The sequence below is a fragment of the Zingiber officinale genome, chromosome 6A (assembly GCF_018446385.1).
Source record: "Zingiber officinale cultivar Zhangliang chromosome 6A, Zo_v1.1, whole genome shotgun sequence".
In the NCBI taxonomy this organism is placed as follows: Eukaryota; Viridiplantae; Streptophyta; class Magnoliopsida; order Zingiberales; family Zingiberaceae; genus Zingiber; species Zingiber officinale.
Genome location: NC_055997.1, coordinates 71850850 through 71869171, shown reverse-complemented (window position 1 = coordinate 71869171; position 18322 = coordinate 71850850).

Sequence of the window (18322 nt, the reverse complement as noted above, 5' to 3'; positions counted from 1 at the left end):
CTGTGGGAAATTACTTCCTTTAATTTTTGAGGCGAGAAGAGGGTATCTGTCGGTCTTATCACACGCTAGCTAGTTTGTCTCAAGAAAAAAAAAGACCACATGATAATTTGATGAAAAAAAACAATAACAAACCATAAAAAAAATTCAGAAAGTAATGGGAAGATGAACATTATGCCCCATAAAATATCTACTAAATAGAAATTGGCATGTTTTGCATCACAGTCATCAACGACCTTTTAACGAGTAGCTACTACTTGATTGGTAAAAATGATTAATTATCAATCAAGTAAAAAAAAATTGTGCTTTCGGGCTATTTAGCATAAGTTGGACACCTAGTGTCAACTAAAAAAATATGCCTTTGGACTATAGTTTAGCGGCAAGATACTCATGCAGTCTTCCAAGTACTTATGATTTGATTCTCAAATATTATGCATTGTAAGATATTTTCCTCTGGTAGGATTAGGATTCTATTTGATAAAATTTTTGGAATTGTGAGAAAATTACTACAAGAAAGCTTCCTAGAAAGCTACAATATGCTACTAACGATTTTGACAGACTTTAGTAGAAAATTGGTTTCCTTAGTTGAATTGTTTGAGTAAACCATTGCAAAAGTGGACTGAGGATGCCAAAAACGTACTTCTATTTATCTAAGCATTTATCAGTAATATAGTGTTTCACATCACTATCCATCTTGTATTTATATATCGTAAATAAAAACTACTTTAAATGTTCAAAAAAGCATATTATCCAAATTGTAACTTCATAAATAGTCAAAAGTAAGCTCCTTGTAATGCCTTAAACGTGCTTATAATGGCAAAAGTTATTCAATGACTCAAATTCTTTAACGTTTCCACCGTTATCTTGATAAGCCAATTAATTGTACATTTCCAATGATTCTTTAATTTGATCTCTAAATGGTCTATTGGAGATGTTCATTTGTCCATGCCAAAGTCAGCAACTGCCAGGAATCAAAATTTTACTTAGCTGAATCTCTTGCAGGAAGGTTGTCCGAGGCATAGAAGGAAGAAATGTGTACCATTAATGGGCATGGAAGGAATATCTGATCCTGATGCTTTATATGATTCATCGATATTGATCAAGAGAACTGATGCACCTCTGGTTGAGGGTTGAGGAGCCGCATGTGTTTCCAGATTTACCTGGTGATCTGGTGAGCTGTCTGTGAGCCGGGTTGTCCAGCTCTAAAATTAATTGGATTATAGGAGATGGACATCTAAATTATCAAAAAAAAAATACAAAATAAAAAAACAAAAAAAACGTGCATTTCTGGTTGAAGTTCTAAAAGCTAAGATGTCACTTGTTTTCACTTCCCAGCACATAACGGTAAAGCAACGATTGAAATAACAATGGAATAATAATTCTGTTGTTAAATTAATAACAAAATATTATTTCAATTATTAATTAATGATCAATTAAATTTTCAATACTGATTAGCGACAGAAATTTAATTCTATATTTTGTCACTAAATTTTTGTTACTAATAGCAACCCTAATTTAATCAGTCATTTTAGCAACCAAAAATTTAATTGGTTGTTAAATGATCACTGATTGCAAAAAACATAGGAATAAAATAGGAGTACGACAAATTCAAATTACCAATGAAATTAAATTTTTATCACTAAATTAATAATGAAAATAAATTTTCATCTCTAATTAATAATAAAAATTTAACTTCGTCACCGATTAACTTTCCAAAAACTCCAGAACTTAACAGAGTGTGTGTATGTCAGCGCAGGTTCTCTAGTGTATGTGAGTTGCTGGATAATACCAGTAGTTTGAAACCCGACCGACTAGGTTATTGGTGTTTAATTTTATTCAAGTAATCAGCTTAGAAAATCAACTTCACAGATGAAAGTTTGTGCATCATTAAGCCATCATATCTTGCATTCTAATCCCTCGCGCGCACCAGCCATTGTCAACAAGACTAGTGAATACACATATATACAGACAATCTTGTCATGCGATCCAATGATACAGTAGTAAGCTTATGTGAGTGAATGCATAGATAGGTTCATTAGTAGCTAAGCTATACGATAGATAGATGAAGTAATTGCTACAACATTTTTCACTCAGTAAACAGTGGTCTCATTTTGGAAAGTTTTATTTATTAGTCCAAAAAGGCATTGAATACTACTTCCTTTCTTCGGCCGATAAAAGCTTATCGGTTGATAATCATTTGTTTTGAGGACAGAAGCGTACTTTACAGACATTTCACAAACTCTGGTGCTTTCAATCTTCAAGGTAAGCCGTGAGTTGGGATTGTTGGTATTTGTATGGACGATTGTTCAAATAGATTTTAAGAGTAATATTTAATGGTGTAAAATATTTTGTTAAATGTCTAATCCCCAATATAAAAGATTGTTGTGCTCGGATAAATATCTCTCATGATTTGTTAATGATGTTGTGATAATATGTGACAGTTGATACTCGATTGGGTGACTGAATGTTCTTTAGTAGTGGCATTTCAAATCTACTAGGAAAATTTTGAAACGAAAAATTTATCTACGATAATAATTAAATCTTATTCCACTAGGGTACGGAAAATTTATCTAACAAAAAAAAAAAATCTAAAGTCTACAGAAAACACTAAGTAAATATTTTTGGAATTCATTGAGGTGCATGTTAGTCTTCCATCAGCTTTCGATTCTATGATTAATTTTCAGGGAGCTACGATAAGAAATAATCATCTCTTAATATGTAAGAAAAGTAATTACTGCCCTGTTTTATTTTACTAGGAAATTCTTTTTCTTATTCTATTCAATGCTCTAAAGTGTTAATATTATAGAGAAGCAGACAGATTAAAAAAACTAGATCGATTGAGCAATCAAGTTGATTATGTCATGTGGACTAGATCGATTGAGCAAAACAGATGGACAAATAACAAATTGAATAAATGAACCTACCTAACTAATCCGATCAATCATTCAACGTAGTCTAGTAGCAGAGAGCAAGGGAGGAAGGGTTCTGCAAAGCAAGTTGGCTAGGTAGGCCAAAATAGACATGCTAAGTGAATCGAACAAGTTTGAAAAGACAAAAGGCCTGATCAAACAGGATGGAATGGATAGGCAAACAACACAGACGCTGAATAACCCAGTCAATCTATTGAATATTGATCCAAGCAGAGCAAAAATTTTGAGAGAAGCTGTCAACATGCAAACTATTCCTTATACCATTCCGATAAATCACATTCTTTTTCAGATAATGTGCACATCACTGATACAGAGAAGCATTTATTTCAATCACAACTACATGAAGGATTAACTATTCTCATTTTACTGCTTCACTATTTCATTATTTTGAAATTACTATTTCATTCTCTTTATTCAAATCAGTGAACTTAAAGCAGGGAAAGATTAACAACAGTGGCTTGGTTAAATGGTGAGCAATTAAGTTCAAAACATCTCATGGCCAAAAATAAAATAAATGCAAAGCAAAGATTTGTTCGACAAGCAAAATCAAGGTAAAAGATTATTTAGGTGCAAAAACAACGTCCAACCAAGATTTGATAACCCATCCAATAATTTCAGCAGAAGTAGAGACTTAGTACATTGCAGATACACAACATGATGCTAGTTATCATCACAATTATTTATATCATAATCTTATAGGATTACAGACTCAGTGATCCTTAGGGCACAAGACACGAGTGTGATATTCTCCAAGAGCCCATATAGGAAATATGTTTCGATATGCTGAATAGCTGATCATACAGTTTTTGTTGAAAACTCCCATAATCTCCTGCTCATACAAAGTGTGAAGAGATTGAATATTACGGATTTACAACTTTTAGATGAACGATCCTAAATAATTGAGATAAACATAGTTTGACCACGAAAACAAAAGTGAAAGATTGAAACAAACCAAAGTTCCTGAACCATGAAATAGAAAATTTGTTATCAACCAAGAACTGAAAGTGAATTACAAAATACCAGTTGAGAGAAAAAATATACAAGGGCCATTTTCATTTCACCAGAGCTACCCTAGAATTTCCAAACCATCAAAATATTCCTCATTTTTAAACTGTTGTTGTTTACCCTAATCATTAGAATCATTAATTCACCTAAATGAAACGATCACATGACTTAATAATTTACTTAAATAGGATGTGATATGGTAATGAGACGGCGTTAGTTAGAAAAAGACAAGATATTAACTGAGTCTTGAATAATGCAGCAGGAAACATTTAACCATGAATAACATTAGTTATCATTTATATTTTACATATTTTCACTTTATTTCTTTCATATCATATTTTATTAATATGTAAAACAAAATTGAGTAAGTATAAAAAACAGGGGAAAAAAAGTACAATAAAAGTATTAGTAAAATGTAGAAATGGAAGAAAAATGATCATGCTAAAGTAAAAAAAATGATGAAATTAAAAAATAAAGTAATAAACATAAAAATGCATTGAGAGAAACACTAAAGATACACACACCCAGAAGGAAAAATAACAAATAAAAAACTTTTAAAACAAAAAACTGAAATATGTATTAAGAACTCCTTACCCAATTGCTTCTCCACTCAACTTAGCCTCCCGCATTGAGCAAGTTGTATTTGCATCACAAAATACTGTTTTTTTTTTAGTTTAGGAAATTAAAAGCTAGTTTGTTTGAAAAGAAGAAAAACATATATTTATGATTGGGTTCAACAACCAAAGATAACAGGAAGCAAAATATAATCAATTCAAATTCACAAATACTCAAGTGCTGAATGAATTGTGCACCATCAAATAAACTGCCCAACTAGCATATTCATATTATAGGTGCATTTTTGAAATCGAAGATATGCATGAGCAAGAACCAGAGTGGTGCCATCGGAAATAATAAAGCTAGGTGATTGCTAAGTTAAACACAGATGTCTTACTTGTTGGGGAAACTAGCCACTCTCCATTTGCATATTTATCAATGTCTTTGCTGCTTTGTGCAATGGTTTTGGATCTCTTTCACCCTGTTTCAACACAATATCAGAAAGTTTGTCTTAACTACACAAGAATTAGGGTGTCCCAACAAAAAAGTTAAACAACTCCCTAATTACTGTTGTTATAGTTTCAACAACAAAAAGAAAAAAAATTGGAGGAATAATTGGAAAGGATGGATGTAAATTCTTATGAGGTTTTAACGTTTTGGATCTACTAATAAAACAGTACGTGAGAAAATGTCACGGTTAAAAAAAGTAAGTGGAAGGAAAAGTGTTCTTAAGTCTCGTGGTGGAAGGAAAAGCTTTCTTAATTCTCATGTAATCGTTGTATGTCTCTTAGTTGACTTTGAACTCGATGTAAACCCTAAACTCACATAGAAGAAGAAAAAAATCTCATACAGAGCCAGTGGCAATATTATTATCTCAAAAGTGTGTTTACTAGATAAGACAACATTGTTTATATAGTCTCAGGCCAAAGACTAAGTAAATAATTACCCATATTACTGCACCAGCACTACCAATTCAAATAACAAACTACTCAAAAAAGAAAAAGAAATGGCAGCCCGGTGCACGAAGCTCCCGTCATACGATGTCCCGGGGAAGGATCCATTGTACGCAACCTTATCCTGTTTTTTGAAATAGGCTGTTTTCAGGATTCAAACTCGTGATCTTTAGGTCACAAAGCAATAACTTTACTGTTACGCCAAGGCTCCCTTTCTCAAAAAAGAAAAAGAAAAAGTAAAGTAACAACCAAAATGCGATGATTGTTACAACTCAAAATTGGAATTTAAAATTTCAAATAATTCTTTTTTCTACTTCATTAGGCTAAAAGAAAATTTGTGCAAATTGAGATATTACGTGTATGGACAATTAAAAATAATAATATAGTGAAGATGAGAATGTTAAGATAGATACAGAATGTTACTAGAAAAGCAAACATTATTAAAAAAATATATTACAATTAGGAGCTATTAGGTATAATATCAAGAGATGATAAAAAGAGAACTAAGATGGCATGAACAAGTTTCAAAGACTCTGAATTCTATAGGCCTCAAATAGAGTTGAAATGTAAAGGAAAGAGGAAGAACAAAGAAAATTCACAAGCTCGTTTACAGTCCTAGTAGCCTACCACAAGAATATCAGAGTTCAGTTGCATGGCTAATTTGCTGTTGTTATGGTATATACCGACACATATTCTCAATTTCACATCATGTCTGATAGGCTAGATAAAACCTCAGTGAAGTACTATTGTTAATTGTGAAAACAACAGATTTTCCTCCAGACTTTTGCAACCTTACAATTAATTAAGTTGGAATGCTATTAACATTTTCAGTCAAGGTCACGCATTGTCAACATGAATATTCTGGATAATTTTACTTTATCCTAATGAAAAAGAACGAGGATCCATCAGTATGGGTCTAGAGGGGAAATGTCACGCCCCGGAGAAGTCCCTGTCCGAAGAAATTTCGGTAGCATCTCCCCTGTACGACTGACAATCTGAAACTTTTCTACATCTCATATACCTCAGCCACAGGCGGCTGGAATAATAACAATAAATAAAAACATTCACCACGCAGTTTATAATAGTAACATCACAATACTACACTGACTCGAAATCCACCCTACTCCACTACACTCGTAAAACTCAAATCCGACGAAACTCACCTCTTCTGTCGTCCAGGCAGGCATGTAGTAAAAACATATCGAATAGAACATCCATCAATATCAAAAGAAAAACATACGATGTCCAAGTATCCAAATAACCAAGTACACACATAAGCAAACAAAAACCAAACCAAATGGTAAATAAATCCTCGAGGTCTGCAGGGATCTAGCACTACGTGCAGTGAGGACTAGCGACTGGAACTCCCTCCTGACAGCATCAACCTGAAAATAACAACAATGGAGGCAGGATGAGTCCAACACTCAGCAGGTACATTTGATATGCAAAGTAAAGAAATAACACCTAGCACTAATCATGCGTACAGTCTCCTGATAAAAATAAAGGTAAATGCAAACCGAAGTAGACAGGAGAGAATCTGTACTAACCAGGACCCGGTATAAGGACAAACAGTCCGAAAGGTATAGAAGACCTGTATGTATGTCAAACATAGGTATCCAAACAATATGCAGCATATAAATGCAGCAAACACAATCACAAACAATAAATGCATCATGCATATGATGCCAATGTCATGGTCACCCCTGACGCCAGTCAGCCAACTCATAATAAAAGTGGGACCGAGTGGGTAGGGCTGTGACGACCGTGCACTCTGCATCACTACTCCTGATGAGTGATCGAGAGGACGGGATGTTGTCGGAGTACATACGTACTCCTACCCCAAATCATAAATGGGGGAGCGCAATGCTCTCATCTCCCGGTACGCTATGACGAGGAGGAATCTCTAACGTGCTACACGCTGCGTCACACTACCCATGAGCGGATCAACGGAGCACCGGAAGAGTCAAACTGACGTGCTATCACGCTGTGTCACGCTACCCATGAGCGTCACAACGGAGCACCGAACAGTGATGACAACTGGCAAAGTGCTCGACAATAATGGAGCAATCTCTCACACAGCATGCAATCATGCGAATGGTGCATGTCACTAAGCATGGTAATATGCTAAATTAATCTCTGGACATATGATAATGTGCACCAAAGTAAATAAATCATATCAAGGTATACTGATCAATTAAGGTATCAAACCTAGGTCCTGACATGGTAAAACATGGTTATATCACTACCCATGAGCATGTGAAATCATATATGTATCAATAAGAGATGCAAACAAACAAACAATCAAGCAGGTAACATGTATCGGGCAGTGATTAACCGAACAAATAAGAAAACACAATTAATGCAAATTGTTAATTTCATTACTAAGCATATCAAAGACAATAAGTCAAAAGTACCCGCCTCCAATAGGAATGTCCAAATATGATCCAAATACGACGTCGAGATGCTCGTCTCGCGTCAAAGTCCTGTAATACCAATAGATATACTTTTACTTAACTAAATTCTTATAATTAGTTAAATAAACTCTCCAACCCTAAATTAGAGCAAAAAACCCGAATCAACACATAAACCTAAATCCATCTGCACATGAACAACTATCTAACATAATTAAATCAAACAATGATTCATAGCATATATAAAATGCTTAACTCCTTACCTTCCCTTCTCCTATCTACCGCAGAAATTCTTGATAGCCCAATAGATCCACAGCAGAGACAACTTGCTACCAAGAACAGGTCTCACTGCCAGAACCCATCACTTCCAGTTAGTAACAAAAATCAAAACTCAACCTCTACAAACCTATACAAAAACAAATGCTACCCAATTCCTCCAAATCTGATATCAACCACAGCTTAATTAACAAACTCACCAGTTTTGGATCAGAGGTAGCTGTTGGTGGCTACAACGGCCGGAACTAGGGCACAGAAGAGGCCGCAAAGCAGTGATAGGGCACAGTTGTTGGCGCAGGGGTGATCGAGAGTGAGGGGGTCTCGGAACAGATTAGGTGGCCGACACTGCTCTGCGACGGCGACTCTCGGCTCCCGGCGATCTAAGGCACGGCAGAGGACCTCAAACCAAGGAGCTAGGGCGCAGAGAAGGGGGAAAAATCGGCGGCGTCGGCAAGGCCCGGGCTCCGGGTGGTCGACGGTGGCGCCGGCACTAGGGCACAGGAGAAGGGGTAAGGCCGTGAGATGAGTGTCGCGGGCTGAGCACAGAAGAACAGGTCGGCTCTGTGAGTTGCGGCCGGCGGTGTCTCGTCGGACCAGAGGAGGGGAGAGGGAGGCAGCGACGTCGGTGAGCTCGGCTAGGGCACTGAGGGGTGCGGCTCGGGAGGAAGAAAAGGAGAAAAGGAAGTGGCCGAGGGATTTGTCGCGAGAGGGAAGGAAAACTGCCATGGGCAATTAGGGTAGGCGTCGGCGCGAGAGAAGGGGCTCGGGGAAGAGGGAAACGGCGAGGGAAAGAAAACAAATAAGAAAAAGGAAAAAGAAATAATTAAATAAATCTTTTCCTCACTTAAATGGGTAGCCTAAACAGGCTTTTCCGGACCCTGTTTTTATCCCCGCCAATTCGTCCGTACGTGCCCCGAAAAATTTCCGAAAAATTTCCAAAAATTTCGGAAAATTCCCTTATTAATATCCGCCTCTTTCCCGGTATTTTACATTCTCCCCCACTAATAAAAATTTGGTCCCCAAATTTCGTTATCTACCATCAGCAAGTACTGACAACAGATATAGAGTATAAATGCTGAACAGTAAATAAATCACATACCTCAAGTGAAAAGATGGGGATATCGAGCTCGGATCGTATCCTCGAGCTCCCAAGTAGCCTCCTCGTCTGAATGATGCCGCCATCCGACTTTAACCAGCCGGATAGTCTTGTTCTGCAACTGACGCTCCTTCCGGTCGAGAATCTGTACCGGAACCTCCTCATATGTAATGTCAGGCTGAACTGGAATTGGGATATCTGCCAGCACATGCGTCGGGTCGGGTACATATCTCCTCAGCATGGATACATGAAATACATCGTGCACGCCTGACAGGGACGGTGGTAGTGCCAGTCGGTAAGCTACCGCTCCGATCCTCTCCAAGATCTCGAAAGGACCAATATACCGCGGAGCTAGTTTACCCCTGAGGCCAAATCTCTTCACCCCTTTCGTGGGTGAAACTCTCAGAAATACATGGTCACCAACAGAAAACTCCAAAGGTCTGCGTCTCCGATCTGCATAACTCTTCTGACGGTCCTGTGCCTCTGACATCCTCCGTCTGATAGTACGGACCAACTCTGCATCCTGCTGAACTCTATGAGGTCCCAACAACTGGGCCTCTCCAACCTCATCCCAGAGGACGGGTGTCCGACAAGGTCTACCATACAACGCCTCAAACGGTGCCATCTGGATAGCCGAATGAAAGCTGTTATTGTAGGCAAACTCCACCAACGGCAGATGGTCCTCCCAACTGCATCCGAAATCCATAACACATGACCTCAGCAGGTCTTCTAAAGTCTGAATGGTCCGCTCTGACTGTCCATCTGTCTGTGGATGGAAAGCTGTACTGAAACGGAGCTGTGTGCCCAAGGCCTGCTGCAGACTCTGCCAGAAATGAGACGTAAACCATGGATCTCTATCCGAAATGATACTCAACGGAACACCATGTAGTCTGATAATCTCCCGACTATACAGATCTGCCAATCGATCCAGGGGATCAGTCCTCCGAATCGCTAAAAAGTGCGCGGATTTGGTTAATCGATCATGGCCTCGTCGTGTCCTCGGCAAACCCACCACAAAGTCCATGGTAATGTGATCCCACTTCCACTCAGGAATAGGAATCCGCTAAAGTAACCCTGCAGGTCTCTGGTGCTCAGCCTTCACCTGCTGACAGATAAGACATCTAGCTACAAAATTCGCGATGTCTTTCTTCATACCGTTCCACCAGTAGGAACGCCTCAAGTCTCGATACATACGGGTCCCGCCTGGATGGATCGCAAATCGAGAACGGTGAGCCTCCTGAAGTAGCTCCTGTAAGACCGGATGAGACTGAGGTACGCATAATCTGCCTCGGAAGTATATAACACCCTCCTCGTCTCGTGTAAAATCGGTCTGCTGCCCAGAAGCTATCTGACTGCTAATGAACTGCAAATGCTGATCACCAGCCTGGGCCTCTCGGATCCTCGTCTGGATCGATGATTGAGCAACCATGGTAACAAGAATACCCTGCTCTGTCGGTCCCTGCTCCTCAAGATCTAACTCAGAGAAACTCTGAATCAAGTCTGTAACTGAAGTCTGGTGGCAAGCCAAAGTCCCTCTGGACTTCCTGCTGAGCGCATCGGCAACTACATTAGCTTTACCCGGGTGGTAGCTAATGGTATAATCATAATCCTTCAGGAACTCCATCCATCTCCTCTGTCGGAGATTAAGCTCCTTCTGAGTGAAAATATATTTGAGACTCTTATGATCAGTGAGAATCTCAAATGTGATACCGTATAAATGATGACGCCAAAGCTTCAGAGCAAAGATGATGGCAGCTAACTCCAAGTCATAAACTGGGTAGTTCTTCTCATGCTCCTTCAGCTGACGAGAAGCATAAGAGACTACTCTGCCGTGCTGCATCAGAACAGCGCCCAAACCCTGAAGAGATGCGTCGGTGTAAAGTACAAATCCATCCTCTCCAGAAGGTAAAACCAAAACTGGAGCCGACACTAATCTCCGCTTCAGCTCCTGAAAGCTGGTCTCGCAATCCTCTGTCCACATGAACTTCACGCCTTTCCTGGTAAGACGTGTCAGCGGCATAGCAATACGCGAGAAACACTCGACAAACGTCGGTAATATCCGGCCAATCCCAGAAAACTGCGGATCTCCTGAACTGATTTCGGCTGCTCCCAACCGGTAACAGCCTCGATCTTCTGAGGATCAACTGAAATACCTCTGCTAGAAACCACGTGTCCAAGAAAACCAACTGAGGATAACCAGAATGCACACTTGCTGAACTTCGCGTACAGCTAATGTCGTCTAAGAATCTCCAAGACTATACGAAGATGTTGTGCATGCTCCTCCTCGGAATGTGAATAGATCAATATGTCATCAATGAAAACGATAACAAACTGATCCAGATACTCCAGAAAGATGCGGTTCATCAAGTCCATAAACACCGCTGGAGCATTGGCAAGCCCAAATGGCAATACCAAAAACTCATAATGACCGTATCTGGTACGGAAAGCTGTCTTCTGGATATCTGAGTCTCTGACCCTCAACTGATGATATCCGGATCGTAGATCAATCTTAGAATACACTGATGTACCTCTGAGCTGATCAAACAAATCCTCGATCCGTGGTAAAGGATATTTATTTCTGACGGTCACTGCATTCAGCTGTCTGTAGTCAATACATAACCTCATGGTACCGTCTTTCTTCTTGACAAATAGAATTGGAGAACCCCATGGTGAAACACTAGGGCGTATAAATCCCCTATCCAAAAGCTCCTGGAGTTGAACCTTCAGCTCGTCCAACTCTTTTGGTGCCATACGATAAGGAGCTTTCGATGTCGGTGAGGTTCCCGGAATCAGCTCAATAGTGAACTCCACTGGCCTTCTGGGAGGCAAACCAGGAAGCTCCTCAGGGAATACATCTGGATACTCTCGGACTACAGAAACGTCAGAGAGCTGCGAACTGCTGTTGTCCTCAGTACTGATCAAAGATAACAGAAAACCATGACAGCCGTGAGACAGCAGCTTCTGCGCCTAATGCCAGTGAAACTCCACGAGGGTTGGTTCGGAGGCTGGAAGGTGACCACCCTCGTCTGGCAATCAACGGTAGCATGATATACTGACAGCCAATCCATGCCAAGTATGATATCAAACTCGATCATCTCCAATACTAGAAGATCTACCGTAAGTGTCATGTTGCCAAAGTCTAACGGGCAACCTCTGATCTCCTGTGTGACGTCTAAAGTATCACCGGACGGTAGGGAGACGGTCATCCGCTGCAGTCTAACAGTAGGTAATCTACCAATCTTCCGCATAAAGGTACGGGATATAAAAGAGTGCGAACTACCAGTATCAATCAAAATATCAGCGGAAAATGCATAAATGAAAATCGTACCATGGAAAACGGATCCGTCGGCCCGCTGAGCATCCTCCCTGGTAATCGCATGAACTCGTCCAGTCCCTGGCGGAGGAGGAGGAGGTAACGCTGCCAGCGGCTGCTGCGGCTGGGCAGAAGCCTGCCACTGAGGTGCTGCTGGACTATGTGCCAGATAAGACTGAGAGGATGGTGACTGATACTGTGCAGCTGGCTAGGACTGAGTCTGATACTGCCCCTGAGTCGGATAATAAGGTCCTGGAACAGAACTCTGGGGTGCAATGGAAGCACTGGAGTACTCCTATCCAAGCATGCCAAATGCTGCTGCTGAGGGAGCTGCTCCCTGCTGACGCTGTGAGGGTGAGAATCTCCGCCCTCTTCGTCGAGACACTGACTGACTAGACTGTCCCCTCTGCTCTGACCCTCCGGGAGCCGTGTGCTGAGCCTTCAGCTGACAATCTCGGCTCTGGTGCCCAGGCAGTTTGCAATAAAAGCAAACTGACTGTTCCAAAGTGCAGGCTGAAGAGATGTGGTCTCTGGAACCACATCGAAAACACTGTATATCGCCGGTGGACTGTTTCTGATCCTGTCGAGGAGACCGGAAACGTCCTGAGGAAGACTGTCCTGACTTCTGAGGCCTACGAGATACCCCAGAAGAACTCTGACCTGACCGTCTGCGACTACTCTGATGCTGTCCTGTCGCCTGTGTCTGCTGGATCTGCCCTGATGTCTGACCCGTATGCTTCCTTTTCCTGTCCGGATATGCTGTCTGCTGAGCTAACTCTATCATCAAAGCTCGATCCAGTGCATCAGAGTAAGATGTGATCCCTAAACCGGCAAGCCGTACATGTAGATAACCATCCAGTCCTCGAATAAACTGCATCATGTGAGTCCTGTCCTCCGCAACTAACTCTGGACAAAACTTAGCCAACCGGTGGAATTCAGTATTATACTCAGTCACTGAGCGATTGTTCTGCCTCAGACTCATAAAATCCTGTCAGCGAGCCATCTGATAAGACAGTGGAAAGAAGCGGCTCTCAAAAGCCTCTCTGAACCCAGTCCACGTGACATTGCGCTCACCAATAATAGAACGCTGAGTAATCCACCAGGCATTAGCTTCATCCCGTAAATGATAGGCAGCCAGCTCTGCTTTCTCCCACTCGGAGCAAGTCATATAGAAGAAAGTCTGCTCCATAGTCTCTATCCATGACAGAGCCATACTCGGATCGAGATCTCCGCAGAAAAGAGTGAAACGAGTCTTCATCGACTCAGCCAATGCTGGAATCCTAGCTCGTGCAGCGACAATATCAGTGTGCTACCTATCGACTCAGCCAATGCTGAAACCAGTAAGCTACCGCTCCAATCCTCTCCAAGATCTGAAAAGGACCAATGTATCGCGGAGCTGGCTTACCTCTAAGGTCAATCTCTTCACCCCTTTCGTGGGTGAAACTCATAGAAATACATGGTCACAAATGGAAAACTCTAAGAGTCTCCGACTCCGATCAGCATAACTCTTCTGGCGGTCCTGCGCCTCTGACATCCTTCGTCTGACAGTACGGACCAACTCCTGCATCCTGCTGAGCTCTATAAGGTCCCAACATCTGGGCATCCCCAACGTCATCCTAGAGGATGGGTGTCCGACACGACCTACCTTACAACGCTTCAACGGTGGCATTTGGATAGCCGAATGCAAACCGTTGTTGTAGTCGAACTCTACCAACGGCAAATGGTCCTCCCAACTGCCTCCAAAATCTAGTACACAAGAATTTAGCAAGTCCTCTAGAGTCTGAATGGTCCGCTGTGACTATCCATCTGTCTGAGGATGGAAAACTGTACTGAAACAGAGCTGTGTGCCCAAGGTCTGCTGCAGACTCTGTCAAAAACGAGACGTGAATCGGGGTCTTTATCCGAAATAATAATCAACGGAACACCATGTGATCTGATGATCTACCTATCGATCCAGGAAATCTGTCCTCCGATTAGCTAAAACGTCCGCGGATTTGGTTAATTGATCAACGATTACCCAAATCGCGTCATGGTCTCGTCATGTCCTCGGCAAACTCACCACAAAATCCATAATAATATATTCCCATTTCCACTCGGGAATAGGAATCCGCTGAAATAAACCGACAGGTCTCTGGTGCTCGGCCTTCACTTGCTGACAGACAAGACATCTAGCTACAAAATCCGCGATGTCTCCCTTCATGTCGTTCCACCAATAGAAACATCTTAAATTCTGGGTACATACGGGTACCGCCAGGGTGGACAGCAAATCGTGAGCGATAAGCCTCCGGAAGTAACTTCTATAAGACCGGATGAGACTGAAATACGCAAAATCTGTCTCGAAAGTGTATAACACCCTCCTCGTCTCGTGTGAACTCGGTCTGCTGCCCGGAAGCTATCTAGCTGCAAATAAACTGCAAATACTGATCAGCAGCATAGGGCTCTCGGATCCTCGTCCTGATCGACGACTAAGCAGCTATGGTAACAAGAATACCCTGCTCTGTCTGTAGCCACAACTCAGTGGCAAGCCAAAGTCACTCTAGACTTCCGGCTAAGTGCGTCGACAACCACATTAGTTTTTTCCTGGGTGATAGCTAATGGTACAATCAAAATCCTTCAGGAACTCCATCCATCTTCCCTGTCGGAGATTTGATTCCTTTCTATGTGAACAAATATTTGAGACTCTTATAGTCCGTGAGAATCTCAAATGTAACACCGTATAGATAAGGCTGCCAAATCTTCAAGACACAAAATAATGACAGCCAGCCACAAGTCATATACTGGGTAGTTCTACTCATGCTCCTACAACTGTCGAGAAGCATAAGAGACTACTCTATCGTGCTGCATCAGAACAGCGTCCAAACCCGATAGAGATGCATCGGTACAGAGCACGAATCCGTCCTTCCTAAAAGATAAAACCAAAAATCGGAGCCGACACTAGTCTCCGCTTCAGCTCCTGAAAGCTGGTCTTGTAATCCTCAAACCACGTGAACTTCACGCCTTTCCTGGTCAGGCGTGTAAGTAACATAACAATCCGTGAGAAACCCTCAACGTATCTCCGGAAATATAGAACCAAACAAAGAAAGTTGCGAGCCTCTTCTATAGACTCCGTCTACTCCCCACAGTAACAACCTCGATCTCCTGTGGAACCACGGTATACTCCTACCAGTGACCGTGTGTCCCAAACATCATCACAACAGACAATCCAAATCAGCACTACTGATAATCACATATACATGTTCTCGTCGAAACATCTTTAGATCTATGCAAAGGTAGTGTACGTGACTCAACTCAGATCCGTAATAAATCACAACATCGACAACAAAGACAATGGAAACCGATCCAAACATTCTAGGGATACCCAAATCATCGAGTCCATGATAACATCTAGGGCACCGCAAGAACTAATGGTAAAACCAAGACACATAATGTCCGTATCACAGACATTCCTAATCATAAGATCCTCAACAATAAACAGATCTAATCACCAACGATATATAATCACCAAAGAATAGAACCTCCAGTGTGAGAGCAATGCTCTATCACACGAAATACCACATAGTGGGAGCAACGCTCTACCACGAGAAATCCTCCATATGTGGAAGCAACGCTCCACCACAAATAATCCAAAATATGTATCCACAATAAATATGGGAGCAATGCTCCGCTACAAACAATCCGCAATATGTAGGAGCAACGCTCCACTACAAAACAATCCCTAATTATGTGGGAATCCAGAATATGTGGAAGCTACGCTCTACCACAACAATACATAAGTGCCCAAAGCACCTAACTATCTAGCTAGAGACTGCACAAGATCTCTCTACCATAGATCAATGTGGGTAACCTAGGGTATAACAACCCAGTACGCAAATCAATTCCATAGTCAACTCTATCATCATCCTAGTGGGTCGATCACCCACTTATAGGATAATTATTTGACAGGGTAATACCACAAATGTCATAATGTAGACATTCTACATTCAACATAGGTAGAATCATCATGATTCTACCAACCATACATCTGGCACACGTGCACACACAACATAAGTATGTTCGACATAATCCTCCAATTAGTAGACACCAAATATACTCACAACATAGGTATAAATCACCGTGATACCTCCAACAATATATACCGAACCCGTGTGCATATATCATCGTAGGTAAAATCAACAATACCCCTCAAACCACACTCACATGGCATATATACACCTATGCCAAGAGTATAATCAACTTACTAGCTCGATGATACAATCAGACAATCTACCATAAAACTCTTACATCACATAATAAGCACATGTACACCACATAGATATGCATAATCAGCATATTTAATCCCATCTACCACACCAACCCTATGCCATCTTCTAAGTTATCCAATTAGGTACATACAGTCTAAAATTAAAGTACCCATGGAATAGGATACATCGATCCTCTATCGCCTGACCAAACCGACAATAGTATATGGCTATTTCAGTCCTTTCCCACGTCAGTATAAGCTAGGTACTCGATGTGCTCAAGATATCCAACTAAGCACGAATAACCCAAGATTCAAATATCTAGAAGTAAAGTAGGTCAATCCCCTACTGATCGGATCAACAAAACTAATCGATCATCTACTAACTAATCAAGAATAAATAAAGCCTCTACAAGCATCTAAGGTAAATCGTTCACGACTACCCAAGTCAACAAACGTCAATCTATCTTCTACTGACCGATCTAACAAGAGTAAATCAATTATCCATGGATGAAATTAACTAAGCTAACATGGTATACTACTGGTTAGGTCATCATAAAGATATAGATACTATCCACTACCCAGCCAATAATAACAGATGCTGGTATGTGCCTCGATCTTCTAATCAACTCATCATAACAGAAGTAAAACTACTGGGGGTATGATATGTAAAATCACCAAAGCCTATAATCCTTAATCTCTATTAAGGTCAATCAAGATCAGTGGCTAACTCATCACATGTAATATACGCTACAACAACCCGACAGGTACTAATAAAGTATGCTAACACAGGTGATAAACTGTAATAGCCAACAGGGTATATACTAACAGAAAGGTAGGATAACAGTATATACTAACATACCTCCTATAGCTTGGAGATGTCCTGCTGCTGCCAGGTCCCAAAACCCGAAAAAATCAGATCGAGAAGACCAAAACACGAAATCCGAAACACCGGAAATAAGACTCGTAAGTCGATCTCTGATATCAAATAAATTGATATCAGATAAATCTCGAAAATCCAGAACACATAGCAGGTATCGTATACCTGCTCTGATACCACTAAATTGTCACGCCCCAGAGGGGTCCCTGTCCGAAGAAATTTCGGCAGCACCTCCCCTGTACGGTTGACAATATGAAGCATTTCTACAGGCATAATATACATCAGCCACAGGCGGCTGGAATATACACACAACCACGCAGTTAATAATCTCAGCCTACACGGCTGGACAAATATATCCAAAAACCAACACAGCGAAAAATACATAAAGACAAGTCCATACAGCGAAAAACACACTGCTAGCCGGCTAGGCTTACACTACACAACAACACAACACCCCGGAAACAAAACCGGAACACACAAAGCCAAATACATACATCTCATATACCAAGATAAAATAACAATAAAACGGAGGTATGTCTTTTGATGTGACGTGGGGACCAGCAGACAGGATGCTCCAAGCGACACCATAAATAACCTGGTACTTGAAAAGATAGTGTCAACGGGGGTGAGTTCAACAACTCAGCGAATACCAATGGACATGAGTAGTAA